General features: G+C 41.1%; 1 long non-coding RNA gene across 1 annotated transcript in view; it reads right to left on the reverse strand.

Annotated features, from left to right (window-relative positions):
- Nucleotides 1-21131: 21131 nt before the first annotated feature.
- Nucleotides 21132-26796, reverse strand: part of LOC109477862 — a 66398-nt gene continuing 60733 nt past the window's right edge. The window contains exon 4 of the long non-coding RNA XR_002140697.1: nt 21132-21605. This is a non-coding gene — a long non-coding RNA (uncharacterized LOC109477862). The remainder of the gene's footprint in view (nt 21606-26796) is intronic.

The raw sequence follows: 26796 nt of genomic DNA on the forward strand, positions 1-26796 counted from the left end.
ATAGCGACCAAAAACGAACCTTTGGAAGGTTATGGATGATCAACCCTAATTCGTAGGTGTTACTGAAATTTCATGTTCAAATCCTGGCCGAGTCATACCAAAGACTTTTAAAATGGTACATACTGCCCAGTACCTAGCACTTATGAGAAAGAGTCTGTAAGTCGAACGCATACCACTACTATTAGACCAACCCCCTGCTGTAGTGGTTTCATAGCTGTGTGGCCTAAGGGCTATACAGAAAGAGGTAGGTACAGACCAATGCACCAAAAGGTGTGGAAAAGATTTTAACTCTACTTGCGATACATGGTAAGTTTGGCAAAACAGCGTATACGTAACGTCCATCCTTTATGTCCTACATGTATATGATATTATATAAAACGTGGAAGTTACTTCATACTGAAAACTTACATAGCCATGAAACGATTTTAACACTATCTAGAATGAAATCTTTGACATTTTCTGTAAGATAGACCCTTTTCGGTGGTATTTGGTCAGAACTAAGTCAAAAATACTCCGAAACTTACCTAGTGGCTTTTCAAAGAACCGTCAAGCGTTAGACTTTTCCAGGTTTCCCTGCCAATATTGTAACCCCGAAATCTCGAGAGAAAATCGCGATGCTAAACTCTTCAACACCTCGTAGGTGAGGTTTAGAACAGTACATCAAGTACGCACCTGGGAGCAGACCTAGGGATCGTGCGATTGATGTTCTCTTTCTGCGACCAGACCAGGTTTTTAAACGTACGACTTCTACAAGATCCTTCCTTTCTAGCCTCCCCTGCCAAAATTTACGGTCTCCTTACACTTCTTAACGTCCCTCGGACAAAAGTTTCTCCCTCGGATGATGAAGTGCTCAAAGTTTCCTAACGCTGATAGCCGGAGGAAGATGCATCATCCTTTAGAATCAACCACTATTTGTATCTCGCCTTTTGAAAACCAGCTTTCCATAAGGTACGGTGTTACAAAAGCTCACTTTATCTTTTCGCCTCGTCCTTTTCTGTAGCGGAAAAGTGGCTTGGTTATAGACTCCCATTCCCAGTGCCCTCAGGGCAGCGCGTATCTCCCTTAACAAATAGGATCAATAGATTTTTGACAGAAACATCGCTTTAAATCTCTCTCGCGCGGGTAACAAACCATTGAGGGAGCCGGCGACGCAAGGTGGTTGCTGATGTTTCAATTTAGAGAGCACATCATTGGTCTTTCAGCGGCCTCCGCCGCCTTGATGTACGTTCAGATCAAGCCGCGAACGGGCACATCTCGGAGCGAGATCGGATGATGAAGTAGCTCACAGCGGGATAAATCTCTCTTATCGCCGATGACAGGTTCGGGAGCCCGGGGAAGATTACAAGCGGTGAAACTGAATTACGGCGTATGTGTGACCATGTATCTTCATTTCATAAACAAGTCATTGCCGCACTTTGCCGCAAATCTGGGCACAGAAAAAATCGAGAACGCGCTCGCGGTCCGATGACACGTCGGTACATGATTTAACGTTCTCCTCTTTCCATCAATCAATTTGTTTTCACAACTTTTCATAATGTAAAATAATCATGACATTTTATTCTATTCGTAGTAGTTTAAACTTTACATTATTCAAGACCAGCGACGAAAGTAATTTTGCTTGGGATCATAATAATTAGCACTTTCAAAATTTTGTGAGATTTATTTTACGAAATACATCGCAAAATTGTCCAGAAATTGTCCTGTTGCATATTTCCCATGTTCCACATACAATATTTCTTTCTAGTATGTTTTGGTTCATTCGGCATCGCAAAATTGCTCATTCTAATTTCGTTACCTTAAGCCTTAAAATGATACAGCATAATTGAAAAGTTACATAAAAGAAGATTAGCTGCGTAGATTATGGTATGATTATATTCTAAATCAGATTCAGAATTTTTGGTATGAGAAATAAAAGATCAGTAGTACAGATTTTTTGTGTGTAAATTATGACACCGGAATATCAGTTGCTTTTCTATTACTGTATACACAATTGATTTCTTTGTTAAGAACAGAAACAGGGGTACATAAAAATGGCAACAATCGCTATATTTCTTACATTTCTGAAATACGATGCGAACGTTGACTTCGACGTATGAAATTAATTTCAGCATTTTAAGTTTTTTTTTACTTGCATTAGCATTTTTTGCATCTAACGCTCTTACACATTCTTCGATTGATATATTTTTCTCACATATTCGGTTATATATTTGTTTTACTATTTTTCGTGCGGTATGGCAGTTTGCCTTGACATGTGCAATTAGCATTTTACTTATTTCTGTGTTTGTTTGTTTGTTTGTTACATGTTGCTCACTATTTGATGGATATATATTTTTCTCACATATGTATCCATTTGTTGCTTTTTACTTTGTCTTGCAAAATTGCAATACGAACGCTGGCTTTGTTGTTAGATCTGGCACGCTGGGTGTGACACATTGTTTTAATATATTTATTTTTGTCTTATATCCATCCATACATTCTTTTCTATGTTGTTCTTCTTTTTCGTGGTATGAATGTTTGTTTTCATGATTATTTTTTCCATAGATTATTTTCGGCGTACTTGATGTTTAAATCCTACGCTCTAGTTGTTGTAAATTGTTTTACTTTTGTCTTATATTTGTCAATATGTTCTTTTCTATCTTGGTTATATTAATACTTTTGTGGTATGAACGTTTGTTTTGGTGATCGCAATGGATTTAAGCGTTTTTAGACTTTATTGTGATAGTTACATGTAAGTCTTAAGCTCGACATTTTTTTTTCATATTTAAAATTCTTTGTTCTCTTTACTACACATGGTCGTTACAGTTGACATATGTCAGTACATTGTTTTATTTGTCTTCACCTTATTCACATGTATATTCTTTCCTATGTTCATTTCTGTGTTCTTTTTACTATTTCTTGTACGCTCAATGTTTGCCGTACATTGTTGGTCGCATTTTTCCTGAAATATCCACCCATATGTTGTATGTTTTTTTACTTATTTTTCACGTACGCTTAGAAGATATTCATCCGTATATTCTTTTTTTCATATTCATTCCTGGGTTCTTTTTACCATTTCTTCTACGCTCCTTGTTTGACGCAGATTTTTTCTCATATATCCGTCCATATGTTATTTTCTATGTTGTTTTTACTTATTTTTTCGTGGTGAAACACACGTACGCTTAGCAGAAAAGACTCCCCTGAGGCCATTCTACTATCACCAATTACCACATGCGACACCGGTGCGGATTGAATGGGACACTGCTCAAATTAAACTGTCTGCGGCCCGGGCCGGCGCAACGAGAATTAGATCAGATTTAATTTCATTACGATGTTTAATGTCGCTGAGACCGGGAGCCTAGAGGGACTGTAGCGGACAGGCAGGGTAGGAGAGGCCGTCTGGTGTTCTATACAGGCCGCGGCACCTCAACGTAGTAATCAAATTAAACCTACTACTGACTAGGCGAGGGTAGAACCCTCTAGTTCGCCTTTTCTCCGAGTCACGGGTTCAGAACCCACTGGGAAGAAAATTAACTCAACGGACTAATTGCCTTCTAGAAATTTCGTTGATTTTCGTACGATGACGCACGTATATATGAATAAACTTTATGTACGTAACAGTTGTACAAAGTATACGGCAACTTATGGCTGGAGATTAACTTTTTTTCTGATTATTAGAAAGCTTTTTCATATCTACATGGCGACGATTCTAAAAGACTAGTGTATCTTACAGGCTAGAAGGAAACCTTTGTCATGGAACTTTTCATTCAGTTATCGCGAATTTTGAAGTTGAGAGTAACTTTGTGCTTCAAAACAGCTTTTCTCATACAGGGCGACCGTGTATAACATCTTTGTTAAAGTTTTTATTTTGATATCCAGTTTTTTTTTCAGTAAAAGTACACTTTATGCAACCACAGACGGATTTTGCATCATCATTTTTCTGCAGCTGTATAATTTGTTTTTTAGTCTGGTTCTGTCTCAGGTTTCTATTCACCTGATCTTGCGTCCGGTCTTTTCATCCAGTCCCACGTAACCGTCCCTTAACAAGGACCCTCAGAAAAGACCATTAGTGACAGAGACTACTGATCTAAAACTGAAATGCCTTGAATCCCTAACAAGCTCCATCCCTTCAGTCATAATGATCTCTGATATCCTGTCAAACTTTCATCATTTTTTCTGATAGCCTTTAGACTCCTCATTTAAACAACTGGACAAAACCATCTCCAGTTTCTTTCTGGTTAATCACCATCTTCTAGTTGAAATAATTACTACCCCTCAGTAGACACGTGGATCAGGAAGATGTGGTGGATTTCTTTTTTGATAGCTATTTAGTCGTTAACTATCCATGGGCTACTTGAAAAGAACGTGGTATGTACGGTGGTTGAAGAGACGTCATGGAATGAAACGTTTGAATGCAACCCGACGGAAAGAAGACGGTATTGTTGTCTGGTTGGGTACGTCCTTGGTGCTGAAAAACTTTCACAGCGTGTACGCGTTGCCTGCAATGTCAGCGTATCTAGCATCTACCAGGCTTCGGGAGGCGGCTGGAAAGAGTAGAAATCGGACAAACAGAGAGATAACAAGCCAGAGGAGTTGGTCCGCTAGAGAGTACAGTTATTTTCGTGTGCGGCAAACTGTACTCTAGCTGACCAACTCCACTGAGTTATCTCTCTATTTGGCCGATTTCTACTCTTTCCAGCCGCCTCCCGAAGCCTGGTAGAGGCTAAGCTTATCTCCAAACAGAACTTTTGGTGGCTGCAAGACAGTATCAACTCGGCCAGACAGTTACCATTTCTTAGGCTGGTNTAAAGATAACCAGTACAAAAAAGNGAGCCCGCTACAAACACGTAAAAAAACAAGCCGAAACCTACACCTCTGCTTGCAGAGTAGTGACAGCTCGCTCAATGGCATTGCCCCCCGTTGAACGTTTTAAGAGTTTAAACAACAAAACTTTGGTCAATTCATCTTCAATTTCCTGCAGGAAAGAAATCAGGCTCTTTTTCTATATCTTAAGTAAATACAGATTTAGATTACTCTGCTTTTTATTCATTTGTGTATTCCACCTTTCTTTCTTTTAGTAGTTAGCGTATGCCCACATTGTATACCATTGTTTTGATTGAAACTAACCCCTCAGCTATGGATTTGCAAAACGATATTATCGTTATTCGGTAGGCCAAACCAACTCCAGCTCAAAACTTCGATTAGCAAGTTGTTTTTTCGGGTCCTAGAAGTTCGCTTTCCTTCTGTTGTTCCGTAGGACTTTTTACGTTTACTTTATATAAGCGCGAAATCGCCAGAAAAGGTGAATAGGAATTCTCTAGTATCCAAATACATGTACCTTGAAAGAGGAAGAAAATAATGGAGCAGCTGCAGTCTTTTTGGGATAATGGTCTGTATTTAGCGTGATTCTTGTGACCATTTTGTTCCTATTCCTCCTGATTTTTGCCACCGTATAATTGTTTACAATATAGAACTTTCCTAGCCCGGATTCTCGTCTAGTTAGTAGCCTCTACCATGCAGGCTTCTGAGAAGTCGCTGGAAAGAGTAGAAATTGGCCAACTAGGCAGATAACATGCCAGGGGAGTCGGTCCGCCAAAGGAGTACAGTTTGCCGCTTCCTGGCATATTTTCAGTCTATTTCTAGCCACTTATGAATCCTGGTATAGGCTATCTTGTTAGCTAAGGCCCGCTGCCCCATCACTAGCGACCTATCATGACTGGGTTCTAGGCTAGCTAGCTCCTCCTTCACCGAAACTCTGTATGGAATCTTCCAAAGAAGTAAGACTTTTAGGACGTTTACCCGCAAGCAGCAATATGATCCTATACTTCAACCTACTACATCAGAATGTCGTTCTCGATACCAGAAACTACGTCCACACAATAGGTCACGCGGGAACTGAACGCGATACAGCCGCGATCGGCTCCAATCGCCATTTGCCGGTGGTCTTACGGGGATTAGCGAGGATTCCCGAATCGTTTCCGCTGCGTGGTCCGCTGGCCTTCCGCCCCGCTATCCCGGGCGCCCGCGGCTGATGGAGCTGGGAGATTCCAGGCGACTCAGACCCGGGTAAGGCAGCTGGCGACGCGATGTCTCCGCCCGCGCCACCAGGTGTGGTCTGGCAGACGACCTGGCGCGCTCGCCAGGCATCAGGGGAAGTGTTGGAGCGGGAAACTCTCCCTGTGGGAGCGCAGCGCACTGCGATATGCAGGATGACAGAACGTCGGCCCCACACTAACACAAACAGACGAATGACTACTCCACTTCTCTCAGCGATCTTTAAACGATTATAACCTACAATTCACCATATATCCTTACTTTCTTCTCTTTCTTAACAATTCATCAGTACTATGCTTACTTCTTTCCTCCTATCACATCTCTTAGCTATTTCTTTTTTAACTTTCTCGTCTTTTCTTTCTTCTGTTATGTTCTCTACGTGACTCTCTCTCTCTCGTTCATTTCCCAATGCCTCTGAATTATATACATACACGATCATGTTTTTCATTGGAGATACGTACCTTGGTACCTACACTTATACCTAAACCTTGGTACCGATACCTGTACCTAAACCTCAGTACTCATGATACATTTACCTAAATCTCTGTACCTGTACCTGAACCTCTGTATCAGTACCTGTACCTAAACCTCTTTCCTTCTGTTCCCTGTACCTAAACCTCTGTATCGGTACCTGTATCTAAATCTCTGTACCAGTACCTGTACCTACACCTCGGTACCGGTACCTCTACCTAAACCTCTGTACCGGTACCTGTACCTAAACCTCTGTATCGGTACCTGTACCTAAACCTCTGTACCAGCACCTGTACCTACACGTCGGTACCCGTGCCTGTACCTAAACCTCTGTACCGGTACCTGTACCTAAACCTCTGTACCAGTACCTAAACCTCTGTACCAGTACCTGTACCTACACGTCGGTACCGGTACCTGTACCTAAATCTCTGCACCGGTACCTGATGCTTTGTTCAGGTACACAGCAGTATTCTTTCAGTGTAATTACAAGAATTTTTCCAATAGTTCTGAATGATACGCGATACTGAAAATCCGTTTTCGGTGGAGCGTATCCAAGTAGCGAGACATCGACAGCGGATTAACCAACATCCTTGCCTAGATTATACCAAGCTCCCACTCCCTATTACCACTCCCAGCTAACTGCAAACTTCTTAAAACTAGCCCGGGGATGACATTTTGGGTGACTAGGTCTCTTGGGGGCTGTCTTACGTTTCACCACATTTTCCTGAGGTCTTATCAACTGTCCTTATCAGGTAAGAGCTTCTAAACGGATGAAGGAAACGCCTAGATGCACAGGAAGGGCGGAATTCCATTCGCTTGTCTCTGCAACAGTCACACGTCCCAGCACCTGGTATGCCTGCAGTACTTGTGCACACCGCTAGGGTGACAAGTCTGCATCCTGGACACCATTCCAGTCGCGAAGACGTCGGAACAGAACTAGTGAACTGTGTTGTTACTTGGTATCGTAAATTTGTTTGTGAAGAAGTCTTGGCGTCGACAGCAAGATACGTACCATCTACATACCATTATATCAGTTACCAGGAAATTAAAAAAACAACGTCACTTTCCTAATAAGTTATCCATATATGCTTGGAGATTAGGCTGAAATCTACATCGATTCATGTCGTTTTCTCTGTGAAAAGACTGGGGTACGGCCTCACTGCCCTCACATGTCTTTACTGTGTAATCTCCTAGCACAACCTTTGGTGGCTGCAAGTCAGTATTATTGGCATAACAGTGCGTGTTCAATAAATACGTTTAGCCGGCGTAAAAAAGATGCCAGTACAAAAAAAGAAGCCCGGTAAAAAAAACGACTAAAACACGTCAAAAACTAGAACAATTTGCAAAGCATATGGTCTGCTCTGTTAATTCTTACTCAATCACATCCATACCATGTATGGTACAGGAGTCTAAATCCCTCCTACTATAAAATTGCAACATGATGTAACCCAACACCAGTTACCATGGTGAGAGACAGTCTGGTTCAGTTAGGCCAGAGGTCACTGTTTGGAGAAGAAGAAGAAACGTAGCAAAAACAATATGTTTTCCTTTGGTAAACATAATAAGCCGAAACATCTGCTTGGAGAGTCATTAACTGTGACCTAGCCTAGACCAATAATTCACGGCGCCTTTAATCTAAAACACTGAAATCATCATCATTAGTTCTGATGCTGTGAGACCACCTTATCGATTCAGACTGTCTACAGTTTCAAGAAAAATCTGGAACCAGAAAAACATTGATTAAAATACAAGCTGAAGCCTAACTTCTACATATAGAGTATTAAAATTGAGCATAGTTTTCATCGTGGATTCTTCAAAATATATAGTAATAGATGCTCAAAGTTATTCACCTTTCTTTACATGAAGAATTTGATACATTTCATTCCATAGATAAAGACCATTGCATTTTACGAGTAGAGAATCCTTTCAATGTGCCATTATTAGGTAAATACGAAGGCTGGTTCTCGCTATTTTTGGCTGGTGCTAAAAAAATAAAGTGAGTTCTCATGTAGTTTTAATTTTGCTATTTCCAAGGCTTCAAGTGTTAATTAATACCGAAAATGGGCTAAAAATAACAGTAATATCACGCAGATGTCTTAATCCAGAATATATTTCGTATTGCTACCCTGAAATTTCAAAAGAAATAAGTGGGTAAGGGCTGACTATACAGCGCTATTTTTACCTGAGACGTAAACACCTGTCCATGGCGGGTAGGTACTATACCTATATCTACAGAAAAACCGTCGGCGTTACCAACAATACCGGTACTGTCTTCCCCCTCCCAGCACGGCAAAACCAGCTGTCCACCGTGAGAGAGTGTAATTTAAAGCGGGAAAAACGACCTTGTCCTTGACTTCAAGGACCCTTTGACCGACAAGGTCTTGGAGGGAAAACGGAGACATTATAATTAGATGCAAAATTATAGTAATTTTTCCTTTGCCTAAGTGGTAGATATGGGACATTTGCAACTGAAGTTCCGGCTTTTAGTTGTATAAGTAAATGTATAAATGGACGAGAGTAGTATAAGCAATGCGCAGAAGTGACATCTGGTAACACTGGTGTCATTGCAATTGGTCTGTCAAAATATTGCACCCCCCCAACACATATTTTATACATTGGCATATGTTTCGTACAGTATATAGTAACTATGTTCGATGAATTCTGAAAAAGACATAGTAAACGTGCATCTATTCATAACTCATAACTTTCAGTCGGTTATCACTGAATAGCTATTTACTTTTTAAATAGATTTGCCTACATGATAATTTGAAAATGGGTAATACATAACGATCCGGAATAAAAATATATTTCACAAATACTGTGCTTACATGTTCTCGTTGTAACGCAAACTGTTCTATTTTTTTTCTAGTTTCAACGCACACATATATAGTTATTAACTGAATAAACGTTCTTTGCCGACTAGAATGACATGGCAGTTGACAAGTTAGCGCCACAGGGCACATTTTTAACTTACGTGACTTGTTTCGTCTTGACCTCACCAAAAATAGCCTTGGTGGAACAAAGACTTTACTGTGTCAACTGGCAGATCGACGAAATGGGCAAATAAAAAAGACCAAACTAATATCAACAGCATTCAATGAACCAAACTAAAAGAATTGAAGTAAACGCAATGAGTTTATAGTGTTAAAAGGTACTCGGGCGATCCTTGTTACTTTTTCATGATTGGTTTTAATTTGTTGACAAATCAAGACCCTGCATGATTTCCTTATCCCGAGTGATTGACAAGGATCGAGGGGGTGAGGCTGTTTTACGAGTGACCTTTGACACGACTGCCACAAATCAACCTCACAGGTTCACGGTCTACTTTTCCTTGAGAGACCCAAATCTTTCAAAATGAGTCAGCTAAAATGCGGCATGACGCACGTTCTACTGGATGGACTAGATAATTGCGGGACTGGTGGATCATAATTAGAAGTGGCAACGCCGCTCAGCCGTGACCTCTGGTGACCTTGGCAGGTGTTCACTCCGTGCGAGACGGCAATTTTCTGGGATGAAGCGGCACATTATCGTCCCCAAACACGGCGGGCTGGCATCGTTAACCCCACTCCCCCTCAACTACCCACACCACACAACACAGCGACTTGTTGACTCCAACTATTACATACATTATTATAACGCACTGAGAGAAGCCGCCATTTTAACTTGAATGTTGTGACGCGTCTTAGGACGAGCGCCACCTCGCGGTGCAGTACCACTAGCCTTCCCAGGTGTAGCATCTTTTCCGGGTATTGTTCACCATAGATCATTATCTCCAAAGTCACAAACTCACACACTGACGTAAACAAACGTCTTGGGAGGACCAGTGACCTTTCTTGAGAACATAGGTTTGATCGGAACGGGAGATCGCATTGCAAGTCTCTGAGGCACCACCAAGCATGATGATGCTTCCTCAGCGGTATAATTAGCAGTAGGAATAATACGTGTGCGTAAGTTCCAGGTGTTTTGCCCATGGGAAAGCCATCGTGGTAATACCCATTCCCAACCTGACGTTAAACGTGTTCAGTGCCTATAGCCTGGGTACCATCCTACCATCCAACGTAAGTTCCGTCGGAAAGTCCCCTTCCCGTACTCTCTAAGCAGATGGGAGATGATCGTTACCTTTTCATATTTGGCCCGCTTTTTTGGTCGCTATTGGACCCTCTCTGGCCAATGGATACTGCCTGGGCAATTTGATACTGTCTTTTTGCCACCCTAGGATCCCTTGCTACATATAGTGAAATACCTTTATTGTACATTCATGCCACGGCGTCGACGGGCTAGGTACAGGTCTAGACTTAACATACACATTACAGACGTATGTAGAAAATTGGAGACAAAAGATACACTACTTGACTTAGACATACATACATAAGGAACATACAAGGGTACTATAGCCAAGTTTGTTTTTTTTTTAAGCAGACCAAAGTACAACAATTATAAGTGATATCAAAGCGCTTTATAACCCCCCCTCTAAATAGCCAGTCGTAAAGCCTGCTCCAAGCAGATCCAAGGGAGGAAAAGACAGTATCAAATTGGCAGTATCCATTCGCCAGAGAGGGTCCATTAGAATCTGCACTTTTACAATGCACTTTTTTCTCTCATGATATCACTTGTATTTGTACAAAAAAAAATATGGCATTATTTTCTTAGGTGCCACAAGAATTCTAGAAAAACTTCACCAATTTGATACTGTCTCTTGCCACCCTAGGATCTGCTTGGATGTTATGCTACTATGCTAGGAGGCGCCGGTCTGAAGATTGGCATGAAGGTTCTTCTCACCTCAAAAAGTCGAGCAAAGGTACTGTGTTGTATTTGCTGGTTCAAGAATAGAACCTTCTTATGGCTGAACTATAAGAAAACATTAAGAAACCACGCACTACTGTATAACACCTACACGTGGTTCACGTAAGCCTGGGTTTGTTGAATGGAAAGTAATTTTTCACCTCACTAGGAGGCCTCGTCTGTTTGAATCACATGTATCGGTATAGCCGGTATAACCGCGCCCTTCGGCGTAACACACCATGTGGTTGATGAATAAGAATTTATATATATACCATGTCAGTCAACAACTGCTGTCTTTAAGAGATGAAATTTGTAATGTCAACATACTAACGGTCGCATAGTCTTATCCAGCACTGCATATAGCCTCTACCAGGCTTCGGAAGCGGCTGGAAAGAGTAGAAATTAACCAAATAGACTGATAACATGCCAGGGGCGAGAGTCCGCTAAAGTAGTACAGTTTCCTAGCCTCTATCAGGCTTCGGACTTGAAGAGTAGAAATTGGCCAAGTAGAGAGATAACATGCCAGGGGAGTTGGTCCGCGCTAGGAGAACAGTATATGCCGCTCCAGAAGCCTGGTAGAGGCTAACATTAGGTTACGTTACATTTATTACTAGTACTGCATCATGTAATACAGTGTAATACATATACTAACAACAGGGCGAATATAGCAGGTGTTTCTGACTGGGAATGGGAGGGGATGGGGTAAGCCGACAAGAAACACCTGTTCACAGCATCTTTTTCACAAACATATGACGTCCTGTCCTGTCCATCTCAATTTCAGTAGCCCTTGGGCCACACAGTTGTGAAATCGCCACAGCAGGGGGCTAGCCCTATTCTCCAAGCAGAGGTTTAGTCTAAATAAATAAACTTTCGTTATAGTCTTTGGCTAATTTTTGACGTGTTTTTAGACGTTGCTTTTTTTTCTTTCTTTTTTTACTGGTATCTTTTTTCGGGTGGCAAATGGATACTGTTCTGCCAATTTGATACTGTCTTGCAGCCACCAAAAGCTACGCTTGTAGATTAGGCTAGTCCACTGGTAGTCCGTTTGTGTGTTTGACCTTCCCATAATCTTTTCCTGTGGTAGACAGACAGACAAACAGACAGACAGAACGACAGACAGAGTTTGAAAGCCGGGTACATGGAAACATGTTCAACTCGTCTGAAACACACACTTGCACAGATGACGAGGGGAAACTCAAGATGACTTCGCCTTGCCAGCCCGCCCACAGCGAATGTTTGTTAACACTTTAGACGGGATTCGAACCCCTGACCAGGTAAACCTGTCCTCACCCCACCTGCCGTACATTTATCACTTGGAATCAGGCGGAAACAGGAAGAGGACCCGATCTGTGATCCTCAGGTAGACTCCAGCAGGTGCGGACAGGTACGTCTGTGTAATGCGAGGCGGAGAAGTGATCCGTCCGACCGTGAAAGACTGTAGTGGCCCGTGTGTCAACAGTCGGTACATCAGAGGGGCGGACCTGCGCGCTGACGTCCGCTGTTGTGTCTCTCTACCTGGACATCTTTCACGATAATACCTCACCGTGTCCACCAATTAGCCGTGCAAATACGGAGGGGAGGAGGTATCCAATGCAATTTTAGTAATCTCCAAGCAGATCCTAGACAGTATCAAATTAGCCAGGCAGTATCCATTGGCCAGAGAGTACAATTTTAGGGCAGCAAAAAGAAGAATATTCTAGATGAGGACATCTGTCTGATATTGACATTTGATGCCATTTCTTAGCGGATTTTCCGCATCATTTCATATTTAAAGCGTCTGCAATAGCCCAGAAACAAGCTACGTAAGGTGTCTCTTTATTTTAGGGTACCACCCATAAATATAGAACCAGCCTATGACACACAGGCATTTCGACAGTTAAATAGCATTTTTGGCCCACAGATATCAGGATGCTGTGGTATAGGGTTGATTAGAATAAAATAATGAGAAAAGTCAAATCAAACTTTATTGCAACAGGTATAATGTATGGCAAGTTCTTGAGCATTACTAAATATCAATTGCAAGACTAATATGATTTGAAACACAGTAGAGACATTGTTTTAAGCGTAAATGACGTCAGACAACGTTGCTCTTAACAGAAGTTGAGTCTTTTTTCTGGTAAATTTTGCTCGTTTGTTCATTTGTTTCAAATACGAAAGCTACGTATTTTATGTTGTTTATGCTTTTATAGACAGCCATCACAACCAAAATGCTTCCTAGAATCTTCCATTTAAAAAAAAAATGATACATTAATCATGATGACGAAGTTTTCTCTGACTAGTGCGAAATCTGGATGGTGGGTGATTCTATATTTTAAATCGTTTTGTCTTGAATATTTTTGGTAATTCTACTTTCCACTGTGACTATTCAGTGCCCATTTCGGAACGCATCCTTGCCGCAACTAGTGCAACGCCCCCCAGCGGCAGGTAGTAGCAAAAGTACTTTCAAGCCCTAAGCCAGGGAAAATCTTGTTTCCTGTTTAGTTCTGAAAATATAGGATCAGTTGGTAGGGATTATCTTTCTTTTTTTATTAGACTTTATGGCGATTTTTAGTGATCCAACTTTTGCAATAGTCTAACTGAGTAGAAGAGGATACGTATATTTTTAATGTCAATGTTGGAAAAGATTGTACAATGTTTCATCACTCAGGTATCAGATCATAGAGCTAGAAAAGGTTGATCAGTTCGAAAAATTCATGCGGGGTCCACACAAAAGGAGCCTAACCAACTCCCCTAGCATATCATCTATCTATTTGGCAAATTCCCACTCTTTCCAGCCGCATCTGAAGCCTGATAGAGGCTACCGTTTCCCTCTGTAATCTCATGTCCAGACATGGTGGTAAGAACAATCAAAGACATTATACATAATGTCCTTGGAACAATCTTTCACCGTTTTTCCGACCACTGGCGTACTACCGGTCAGTTCAAACCGCGGCGCGAACAGAACTGGACATTCCGCCTTCTCAGCTGTCACGCCCGGCCGGACACCTGCGGGATCACCTGTCCCACCTGGGGGTTCACCTGATCTCACCTGTGTCCGGTCAGGAAGTGCCCGCTCAACCGTCCAGATCACATGTTTATGCCGACAGATTCTACAGCAGATAGCCGCAAGGTCCTACTCTCCAAGCAGAAGTTTGGGTTATTTTTGGCGTGTTTTTAGGCTTTTTTATCGGGGTTTATTTTTTGCACTGGAATTTTTGTTCACCCAACCCCCAAAAAATTCCAGTACAAAAAAAGAATCCCCGGTAAAGCCCAAATACGCCTAAAATAACCCAAAACCCAAACTCTGCTTGGATAGTACTACTGGGAAGGTCTTCACAATGTTCAAGCAGAACAGTCACAGTTAGGGAGGTCAGTCACAGTTAGGACAAGGAAGTTGAAAGGCATCCAAAGTAATTTAATTCTGGGTGGCAAAACTTACACGTTTTTGATCAGAAAACATTCTACTATAGATGTTGCGTTTGAAACGGAACAATACACAAAACATATAGACCGTTCAGTAAAATATATAGACTTTTCAGTAAAATATATAGACGATGTCTATTGTACGGGAAAAGAGATGAAGACCATAAAATTAAAAGACGCAAATAGAGCCATGTATAGATGACTGGCCGAAAGACAGTTTCAACTATGAATTTGAACATTGGAATGACATCCAATTGATCGATGTACATAACGGCGAGATGTTACTTAGTCAAATATATTCAAGTCGCCCTATGGATGAGCTGTAAATACTGGTCTCACAGAGATTGTTTTATTTTGCTTTGTTTCTAAACTTGTCTATCAAATTTTACGTAAGTAAGGCGCGAAACATTTACTATGACTTTTTTCTGGTCATTTTAGTTTTATGCTGTTGACCATCCAACTATTTATTTTCAATCCTTCCTTATATACAACCGGCCCCAGTATTAACCTCCTAATAAGTACTTATAAAACGGAGTTTTCTTTTGATGTTCAAAAGGAGATGTTTTTGAATTGCCCAAAAGTCTGGTTCCGAGATCAGTAGACACTGTGGAATGCAGACAAGTGCGTCCTTGTTAGAACTGTGTTTATTACTACGTAAAGAAACATTACCTGAAGATGGGGGCACGCATACCAACACACCAGGAGTGTTTTTGTACCGTGTCTTCCCGTGTCTTCTGTGATGGTATCTGTCAGTCTCGCACACCAGGCTTACTCTCTTATAGCAGAGATTTCGGCTTCGGCTTATTTTTGACGTGCTGTATGCTTTTTATTACCTCCATGAAAAATGGAGGTATTGTTTCTGGTCTGTCTGTGTGTCATTATTTCAGAACGACGTTACGGATTGGGATGATATTTGGTGTGTTGGTAGATCATAGCTTGGTCGTAGGAAGATAAACGTCAAGGTCAAATATGGGCCATCTGGTGGCTGGCCTTGGTACTGCAGCAGAAATTCCCAAATTACGACCTTATTTCCATAATCAATGAGATAAATAAAATAAAAAACATTAACAAAACTCATATTTTATGGAAGTATAAGGTCTCCGAATTCTTGTTGTGCTTTTTTTTTTTTACTGATATCATTTTTATCGCCAGCCTTCGGGGTGGCAATGTTACTGTTTTGCAGCCGCCAAAAAATCCGCTTTTAGATTACAAGTAGTAGTAGGATTTAGTTAGTGCTTGTGTCGCAGTTAGTTATGTAATAAATATTAGTCAAATCTTCTTTACCTTAACTGTCAAAGTGCCTTACTCTTTCTGAATTGAAGGCTTAAAACAGAACACCCATCTCACGTCATTATTGTTGTGTCAATAAATATTGTTTGTTTGTTTGTTTGTTGATTCTATCTTAATATTAACCTTACTCAATACCTTGAGTGACCTTGACCGTAAGACTGGTGTGTTCTTCCCCATTTCCCCACACAATATTCTTAATCAGGTACAATTTTTTAACGGATATGATTCGGAGGATGCCCCCCTCCCCCGTCCCGTGAGAACTACTGAAAATGACCCTGACATTCGGAAATGACGTCATAGGGGTCAGAGGGGTCAATCCGCGGATTAGTCATGTTTTCAAATCTGTCAACCGGGAATTGGACCAGGCCTATTTACCGCTTTTAAGTTGTAAATTCATCCCCCTGAACTATTTATAATGATGACTGATGGGGTGAGAACTAATTAATGCAGTAATGACAACATGCTTCTTTGAGGGGGTCCTGTTTTACAAAGAAGACGCAATAAAAACGGAACGTTCTTAGAAATCGCCGCCATCATGAAAATTTTTGATGGGGGACAAATAAAATTAACAGTCCAAAGATCTTATGCCCTGATTGATAACTTTATTACGCACTTGTAAATAAAGATTTACACAATAAACAGTTTATTCACAACTAAAGCTTGTATTAATGGATAATAAAGGAATGAATAAAAGATTATTTAGCACCTTCATGCACCAATTGACAAAGTACATATCGTTGTAGCCGTAACCTCATTGCGTAAACTAGGGCTTATTTACAAACATAAACTTTTAATACAGAATATCAAATTACTAAATACGGTAACATGTAATTTAAATTATGGTTTGTCTATAAATTCGTGCAACCAAGGACGTTCACCATGGTGAAACAAAAATATCTAGGTGGAAGAGATGAAGGTATCTGAGCGTTTCGATTGATGTGTATTTTTCGACTTTATTTTTTTATTAGAAAAAGTATTAGTGAAAGATGAACGATTTCTGACATGATTTTACTGTAAGCCGAGATAGCGATTTTTTTCAAATATTTCTATCTTACGTTTCTATCTTACAGTTCATCATCATTGCACGAACGCTAGATTTCTTGGCATTTTTCTTGTTGTCACTGAGGTAGAGGAATGATTCTAGCCTTATATAATGGTAACAAACATGGTTCACAAAAGGACGTCCTATCCTTGGTTCACATGAGGACACAAGTCTGTACGTATGTTTTTCTGCTTTGGAAGAAGCCCCGACCTCTGGTCCTCTGGGCTGCGAACCCGTGTCCTTACCTACATAGAACAGACGTTTACACTCGTCTCAAAACTGCCTGACGCGAACAATGCTCCTTGTTGACTCTTATCCGCCGTCGTTCGAATTGTCTTTGTTGGAGAGGGGATCACCTTGCCACGCAATGACACGTCCCATCAGGTTTGAACGGCGCCGAAGAAAGCCCTACCGCTCCTCAATAGTCAACCCGCCACTTAAGAAACAATAATTTCTTCCCCAAGCCTTTCATACCACAATTTGCCAACAGATACTTTCATTATTCGTCATTCAGTGAGAAGAAAGGCAGTTCGTACGATCTGTCTGTCACTCAGACAAAGCAGCTGGCTCGCGTTAGCCAATGGCGAGCCCGCGGGCCAATCACTTTAAATTACGCAGAAGAAATGATCGTTTTGGTTGCTTTGTTTTTCAACAAAGTCGCAATCGTACCGCAACATCTTTTACCTACATTCGTGTACAAATGTTTAATACGAAAGACATCTGTCTGACACAAAATGTCAGGAATATTTTTTTCTTCCAGTTTTTGGAGTGTTTGGAAAATGTTCAATAAGAAAATGGCGTCTGCGTGTTGATGTTATCGTTATCATTTTGATGCTATCATTTCGGAGATATATCTACTGTTTGTAAATAACATGAACAATTCTTCAAGAAGTTCAAGGCAAAAAAAAAGTTTGTACATTTTGTACTTCAGGCGATTACCTACCAAAGATTCCACACATGCTGACGTCCTCCGGTTTTTCCAGCGCTAATTTCAGACCGGTATTGTGCACGAATTCGTCACGGCGGATTTTCGCAACATTACCGTCGGCCCGGTGTCGTGCCCCGCGCGGACACCAGCGCTTCGGGCGGGCCTGACGACCCGACACCCCGGCGGTATAATCTTGCCACCCGCGGTTTAGCGACTATGTACCAAGTACCGGTATTTCAGTAAATCTAATGAATATTTACCCCCTTCAGTGACCATCCCCCCAATCTGTTGGCACATCGTTACTCAACAAGTGGTTGTACGAGGTGCTAAGTTATTCATGGTGCTACAAGCCCCCCTACCCCCCGGCCATAAATGCCTTAATTGTAGTAAGAAAAAATTAGAGGCTCAACTGCGATGGGGTCAGGAGATAGGCCGCTTGGGGCTGGCTTCATTTATCTTTGCTAAATCTTCGGCAGTATTCCTGACATCCTAAGCATGATTTATGCTGAATAATGGCGGGGATATTTAGAGCAACAATAGATTGCGGAAGAACAAACCGAAAGTGAGTAAAATGTCCCCGTGCGTGAGATTTTCTTCCTCTTTTCTTCTTGAAGAAAGTTTGAAGCTGTCACATCGAGCCACTGATTCTTGCAGATAAGCTGAATTTTTCACTTCGTTTCACAAAGTAGAGTTGACGTGCCTTAGATAAATTCCAACTACGCTTATCGACGCTAGACCAAAAACGAATTTTAAAAAAATGCACTGAAGAAAAAACTAGCCCTTGTATCGATGCAATGCTCTTTAAACTTTGTGATCGACATTAGTAGTTTTAATAGTTGTTGGGACCAAAAGATTGTGTCAGCCCTCCCGTTGTGACTAAACAACCCGGGAGCGTTACGGTTGACCTGGCTGCCCTCCCCCCTGGCGTAAATTACCGTAAACAACAGAGGATTTGCGCCCCAACGCCGCTTACGCCACTGGATTTGTGCAACACGCCTCCGACCACATATCTAACCTGCAGGTGCTATCTTTAGAAACCGCTTCTTTTAAATTTTACAACTTTATACATTTTACAATCATTTACGGTCATTAAGTCTTTAATGTTTCATAACCTCGGAAGAAATTTTCAGTCGCTGTTATAAAATAAGGATTAATTTGTCTGAAAAATTAGCAACAAAAAAGACGCAAAAGTTGAGTGCTAACAGGCTAGCGGACACGAAATCGAGCTGTTACGGGTTCTATTCCTTGCAAGGCACTTCACACGACTTTCCTCACTCTACTTTGAATAAATGTACCAACTTACTACCAAGGAGGTTAAAAGATCTAAATTGGGTCGTACAATGTGTTTGAGGAGGTAAAAGGCAGTGGCCCTATACGCCGCCGCTATACGGCCTGAAAAAGCTACGGTCCTTTTTTTTTACTTTTTACCCAAAAGCATCACCCCAAAGATAAAATCTGTTGTCATAATACAGACGTTGTATGGAAAGCGAGTTTGGACAAAAATACACAAAGCTGTTTTACGGCCCGTCCTTGGAACTCCAAAAGCTACAGGAGGGAAAAATCTGGGGACACAATGTTCCCATAGTCCGGGGATTGACCCTGCTATTTTCAGCCCTACGGATGATCAAACAAGCCCCTTTCTCTGCCCGCTGCGCCACGCACTTTATAATATTTCACTCCTCCATTGTTCGGGGACTTCAGCCGCCAAATGGACCGCATCACGAGCGGATGCTGTTACCCGGGCGACGGGCGGCGAACGCCCAACCATTTCTCCCATCCCCTTTAATGATCCAGTCAAGAGAGGGAATAACATTTTCGCCACCTCTAAAGCACGCGTTTATACCAATGTGGGGAATAATTTCCGTTTCGTCGAGCACGCTGATTTTTTTGTAAATCGTGCAATCGTGTGGGGTAGCCCTCTACGTAAGACACATATTTTTAAGTTGCCGTGGTGTTTGCGAATAAAGTCCCATTTATTTATCCAAGCAAAGGAAACACGTTAGAAGAAAAAAGAAACGCGGTACTTTGGAAGTTTTTTATAGAAAAAAATTTAGAGGAAACTTGTGAGACATGACTAACTGCCCCCCCCCCTCCTATCCATCTTTCTCATTCTGGTTCTCGGTTAGCTGCTCTGAAAAATAAACACGAAGTGAAACGCAGACAAACACACAATCTGGAGCGCACCCAAACCGCCTCAATGCGTGAACAATGCCGCTTTATTGAGGAAACTCTTGTGTATTGTTACAGGCGATAGGTCTCCTTTCTGTATGTTGAAAAGTGCGGCTGAATGCGACACTATTACGCCATTCTTCCGAGGTGAGGATCCTCAGTACTCGCCACTTGACCGCCCTGTATGTTCATTCAAACTTCGGGCACTCTACAAATCGAGATGTAAGAAACAGACAAGGAACTAAACCACAGGACGATTGTCGAGTCCGTAAACATTGGATAAAACACGGTTGAACCCTGGCTGCCCTTCTAGTTACCTGACAAATAATTCATGTATGCATGGTTTGCTTTCCTCGCTTCTCGGTTTTCCCGTACCCCCCGGTAGGCCCTGCTCTCTCCACATCACACAGAAACAATGCCAGATTGAATCATCACTGCTCTACAGATGAGCAGGACAAAGGGCTCTGTCCGCTAGGAAATCTGCTCTTCTGAATCACAGACATGCCAAACAAATGCCCGCATAAAGAGGACCGTTACAATGTAAAGGATGTGAACAGTAATTATATTAACTACCATTTGTTTCCGACAAAGAATCAAAACTTAAGTGGACAGAGCGATACTGAATAACACTAATGACTCTGAATCAAACCTGAAGTAGGGAACAATTACTTCATTTTAACGAAATTCTGTTAATTATGATATTATCCTTTCCTGAGTGTTCCAACAACCAGAAGCTAACTAAAGCTTTTCAGGAAAAAAAAGAAGAAAAAAATGGAAAACACGTGGTACGAATTTCGCTCAATATACTAGCAAAGCAAACTTCTCTATATTTAGATCAATGAAGCTTTGGTCAGCAACTATTGAACTATTTGCAAAACGTCTTTAAAATATCAATATCTAGACAGTAACATATTGCCGAGAACGTAGCTATATACACATTTTTACAATCATTCTATAATGTCTTCTTCTGCTTCATTGATAGAGTAAGAAACTTCTAATACTAGTACATTCTCTCTTTATAAAATCACTTTTTACTTTATTTTCTCGGCTCTTGGTTTTGGCTTCCAAGACAATGTAGCTTCTTCTGAGAGTTTGATGAATTTGCATAAAATTTTCAACGCTCCCCAGCGTTGGTATGTCTTCTCCAAATGAGTATGATATAATTAGATGCATTTCTGTACATTACAGGCTGTTTGAGACCATGGGGGTAGAAAAGTCGGATGGAAGAGTGAGCATCAGCCTGTGTTCCCGGTAACTCGGCGTGACGACCCTTTCGGTGTGTCCGTCCGGCCCTGCTCGCCGTGGTTTCTCCGCGTCCTTTGTTCCCATTCTTCTCACCTGCACGGGGCGGGACCGGGCCGCGGCGGGGAGTCCGGCGGCGCAGGGAAGTGGGTGGAGCCGAGGAATAATTTCCACCGCCACGGTGAATTCACCCGATCCATCGTCTCCTGACCCCGAGGGCACCAACCTTCAGTAACTTCCATTCAGGTTCTGAAGAAGAAAAAAAAGGAGAACACATCTATAAATATGCCGTACCACACCGAACTAAGCGCTAAGCATAACATAAGGCACAATGAGAAAGTTGAAAACCACCAATATGGTGTAAGATTGTGGGTCGACGTCATAATTGGCCTAGAACATAATTACAGTAAGGTCATTCATGTAGCATGTTTACATGTTTACAATGCACTTGAAAGAATTGAAGATCTCATAATTGCTTGAAATATTTCGAACTTTGGTGAATTTTCTTTCTATGGCAACAAACATGAATAGCAGCAAACTGAAGACAGGAAATACGATAACCTTTTAATTACTTTTCTGGATCTTTGACCTAACTTTCTGTCAGCATCCCCGATATGTTTAGCGCACAAATACACAGACACACCGGAAACAAGACCTCCGTATACGAAGGTAAAAGAGGTAATATATAATATATAATATCAACTGTATACATAATTGCCAAGCGAAGGTATCAGTATTATTAGTCGACAAGTCAGAAAAACGTGACGATTTCCGCCACAATGTGCACATGGTTGGGTTTGAATACCATCCAATCCATATCTCATGAAATTTAGATGAGGCTGAAAACAGGAAAACATCACATCTTTTATACCATCGTTTGAATGCACTTATGCGAAAATATGCTAAACGGTTGGTCTCAATTTGCAAGTCCATAGCTTTAATAAAACAATCTCGACTTTCGAATGCGACTCAAAAAAAGGGAATTCTAGCGGCGTGCTCTTATGTGAATATTGAAACCTCTACACCCATTGTACAACGCGTAAACGCGTAACTGTAATACCAAGGACATTATATAATGTTCTTGGCAATATCAACCCGGTCTGGGAGGGGTCCTTTGTTGTAAAACAGGTTATCAGATACAAGTGTCAATCAAATCATAACTCGATCTGGTATGGAATGAACGCTAATAATAGTTGTCAGTTTGCCGCTCATCCGATTGGGTTACTCTAATATACACAACAATTGGCAAATTGGGCAATTTTAGTGTTAGACGATATAAAAACATGCGAACGGAAGAGAATGAATGCAATTAACAGGGCAAGGTTGAGTTTTTCAAACATTGCCGAGTAAAAAGATAAGAATAAAGATGATATTTCAAGCTTGTGTCGAGGAGGCTTTAAAACAAACGGAAACACAAGAAAGAAAAGTGATATTATAACTTTAGAAAATATTCTTAGGCTGCAGAATAGAATGGTAAAAAAGTTGGGTTTTTTAAACAAAATGTAGATGACAGATAACATGCAAGTCATGGCCTATTCTTGTCCAGCCACATCTTTAACATTTTACCCATTTATCAAATCTTGACAGGTAGACTCGGAGATAAGAATCTCAAGGACACGTCAAGAAACACCTGCCTCCTTAATTTTGTACTGAAACGCGGAAAATATAACCTTCCATGCTTATTAAGTGTCGAACGTATAAAGACTATAAGAAACATACATACGTTTATGAAGGCTACTCATTCAGAAATACTTATCAATCTTAAATTAATGAATGTATGAATGAATGAATGAAAGACATTTATTGTACGTTTATGTTCTTACAAGCGCTAAGTAAAGGTCATAAATAAACAGGGGAAAAGAATACAGCAATAACTTACTTTACATATTCTAATGTGAACTACTATTTACAGGTTTAACTTCTTCTCGCTTCTTGAGGCAGTTGTAGATGTATGAACATATGGAGCTAACGATACATGTTTGTCAAGTTTCATAAGGAATAGGAATATTTCTGTTTCATCTAAAAGTCTAACGCTAGAGAACTTATCCTTTATATAAGTATAGAGGGAAATCAGGGAATCCCTCTCATTTCTATATAATGTACAATCAACTACAAAATGACAATACACTGGAATAAGACAGAGCTGCAGGCGTTTCGATAACACTTGCGTTATTTTTTCGATTGGATAGCTCCCGAAACCGTGCCTTATTCCATGCAGTGTATTGATAAAATTAAGATTTATAGATATCATGTTTTTTATACCTATATGTATAGTAAATAAGGTAAAAAAAGTTGTTTTTGCTATAATTTAGTAGAAAGCACATTGTGTTTGAATTTGTAGACTAGTATTATCATGGTGTATGCAAGGACATTATACAGAATGTACATTTTAAGGTAATTTGACCCCAACCATTCCACTATTCGATTCCTCCTGTGTGTACAAAACGCTACGGTGATAAAATTATGCCGCGTTATGAAAACGTTCACTTTTCGACTTCCCGCCAAAATGACGGCAATTTATTTTCCTTCTTTTTCCCTCATCAATTTGCATCATCGATCAAAGCGTCCAATTTTTCCCGGGAAAGCGGGGCGACGTTCTGTGAGAGTAAGCAGTTCTCATGCAGTGGAGGAGAACGGACCCATATTTCACGCTGTTGTCATTTGCATAAATTTGCATACAATCCCTCTTTTCCCACGAATCGAGCGCGGATGGTGCCCCGCTTGCGCTTACCGTAAACTCAACTCTTTTCGCTCAAACTATTGAAAAAATAACAAAAGTGCCCAAAACTACACATTATTTCTTTAAAATTACCGGAACTTCTATATACTATTTCTATCTTTTAGAAAGATGTTCGTGAAAAAACGTAACTTTTTTGCGCGGTGTGTTTACGAATTTTGCGTACCGTAAATAAAAGTAACGGTCCGTCAGAATTTTAATACGGACATCTGTGGGAATAAAAATGGTGGCCCACCAACAGCGCGCCAATTATGCACACTCAGCCGGCACACTATGAATCAACTTGCCCGCTGAAAGCAAATGTAATATGCCTGCCCCATGGCCTCTATAGCAATTTACATCCACGACTAGCCCAGTAATTTGTCATATGCATGTGTACTGGGTAAATTCACGAGTTTGGAGTACGGGTACATCACGGGTCTTACTTAGTCACAATATCCCCGCCGTGCATGGTACTGTATGCATTTCTCAGGCACACAAAGCGCGTTCAAAATATAAAAAGTTACTTATAATCAGTTTTTCTTGGTACAATGTATGTAGAATACAATAACAATCTACAATTGTCGCGATTTTTGTCCTAGGTGTAGAAAACACTAGTTGCTAAACTTAACAAACGTTGTATCAAGGAGATTTATTAAAGAAACATATTGCGTTGTTGCTGTTACACTGTAGTTTGTGTGCGTGAGTGTGTGCTTGTGTGCATGTGTGCGTACGCGTCTGTGTTTGTGCGTGTGCGCGTATATGTACGTGTACGTGCGTGTACGTGCGTGTGTGTGTGTGTGTGTGTGTGTGTGTGTGTGTGTGTGTGTGTGTGTGTGTGTGTGTGTGTGTGCCTTTTTTCTTGCCTCTCTCCATCTCCTCTCCCACCTCTCTGTAAATATATCAGACTTACAGTTAAAGTATTGAAAGCCTTTGGTTTCCATCTATTTACTTTCATACTTTTGATCGTATTAATAGTGTAACATTTTTCATCCCCAATTTTCGGTTCTTGATGTTTTTCTTCTGTCCAAACTTTCACCAAGGAGGTTTAAAATCTGGTACTTAACCTTCTTGCATTCACCAAGTCCATTCCAGACCCTGGGCCATGGCTATGCATCCCTAGCATCTATGTGACTTCAAAAGCGGTTGGAAAGAGTAGAAATTGGCCGGGGACAGCAAACCGTATCACTTTTGCGGTATGTAAAACATTTGTCTATTTTTGCCAATTTCTAAAAATTCCAGCCGCTTCTGAAGCCTGGTAGAGGCTAGGCCACCCCTCTTCTTCCCATGGTCCTCTGGCAGAGGTCCAACCTGTCTCTTACCGAACTACTTCCCGCAGATTGCTTCCCGCCACCTCACCTTCCCCCATCATATCGATCCGCGCGGAGAAGTGCCCCTGCCCGCCACACGGAGAGACTTCATCACCGAGACTCCCACTTTAGTATTGATTGCGAACTAATTTACACACAGAACAGCCTGCACTGCGCCCAGACAAGTATATCACCTCCTGCCGGCCACCTCTGACCTCCATTAGTGCAGGGAAAATTGGCGGGAAAGTTAGGAAGGAGAGGGAAAATGGCGGCGACGCTCCTAAGTCTGGAAACTGACAAGTTCTAGTCAGAACCTTGAAACTTTTTGTCAGAACCGATTGTCTACCAGATTCCTTAGGTTTCTATATTTGAAGATAGCCAGTATTAGGTGGTAGCCAGTTCCACTCTACAATAGTTCTAGGGAAAAAAAGGAGTTTCTGAACACTTCAAATCTTGGTTGATAACTCCGTCCGTTAGAAAACAGCCGATCAGAAAGCAATACTGAAAGTTTTTTTATCCATAGTCTCTACTAGACTAACACAGTGGGTTTAAAAAAAGCAGTAGAATTTATCCAGGGAGAATAAGTGGCTAGGAAAATTTGGCCACCATACCGTTTTACTAGTATCCTAACCCTCTTTATGGGTTCACCACACCACGAAGTGGTGGTGAACCCATATTGCTTTTTCTGATGTTTCTTCTCCTTCTCCTTCTTCTTCTTCTTCTTCTCCTGCCATTTTTTAAATGGATTCAGCTTCTTCATTTTAGGGCCTAAGGTCCTGAAATTTGGTATGGAGGTACAGTGGGCAAATACCCCTAGGCTTTTTTTAAATTTTTGTGATACAGGCTTTTAGAATGGTTTTATTTGAGTTTTTTGGCTGTGTTATAGCAAATGTATTACTGTGTTAGTGTGCCGTGTTTACACGTCTGGGCATGAGTCATCACAATGGAATGCAGGGCATCAACCAATAGGCATGCAGCTTTCCTCTATACTTCTTGCTGATTGGCTGTTGGGATTTAACTTGATTAACACCTGCACAGAGCATTTCCACCTGCACAGAGCATTTCTTGCTGATTGGCTGTTGGGATTTAACTTGATTAACACCTGCACAGAGCATTTCCATACTGACAGTATGTCTTTATTCAAGTGTTTTGGTAGGTATTTCAAGCTTTTCTGCTCCAGCATTGGAATGCGGGGCATGAACGTTTTTTTTTTAAATCAACAGTTTGCATTATGCAATTAAAAATCCTAACCAATAAAGTAGGGAATAGCTATCCAACTGTTGTTTTAGTTGTATGTTACTTCATATTATAGTTATATCAATGTAAATCATTGTTTTCCCTTGTGTTTCTCATTCTTTCCCTGCCATGTCGTAAAATGTGGTGAACCCATCGCTGTATTTGCTCCAAAGCAAAT

This window comes from Branchiostoma belcheri, unplaced genomic scaffold, assembly GCF_001625305.1.
Source record: "Branchiostoma belcheri isolate BF01 breed outbred unplaced genomic scaffold, Haploidv18h27 scaffold41, whole genome shotgun sequence".
Taxonomy (NCBI): domain Eukaryota; kingdom Metazoa; phylum Chordata; class Leptocardii; order Amphioxiformes; family Branchiostomatidae; genus Branchiostoma; species Branchiostoma belcheri.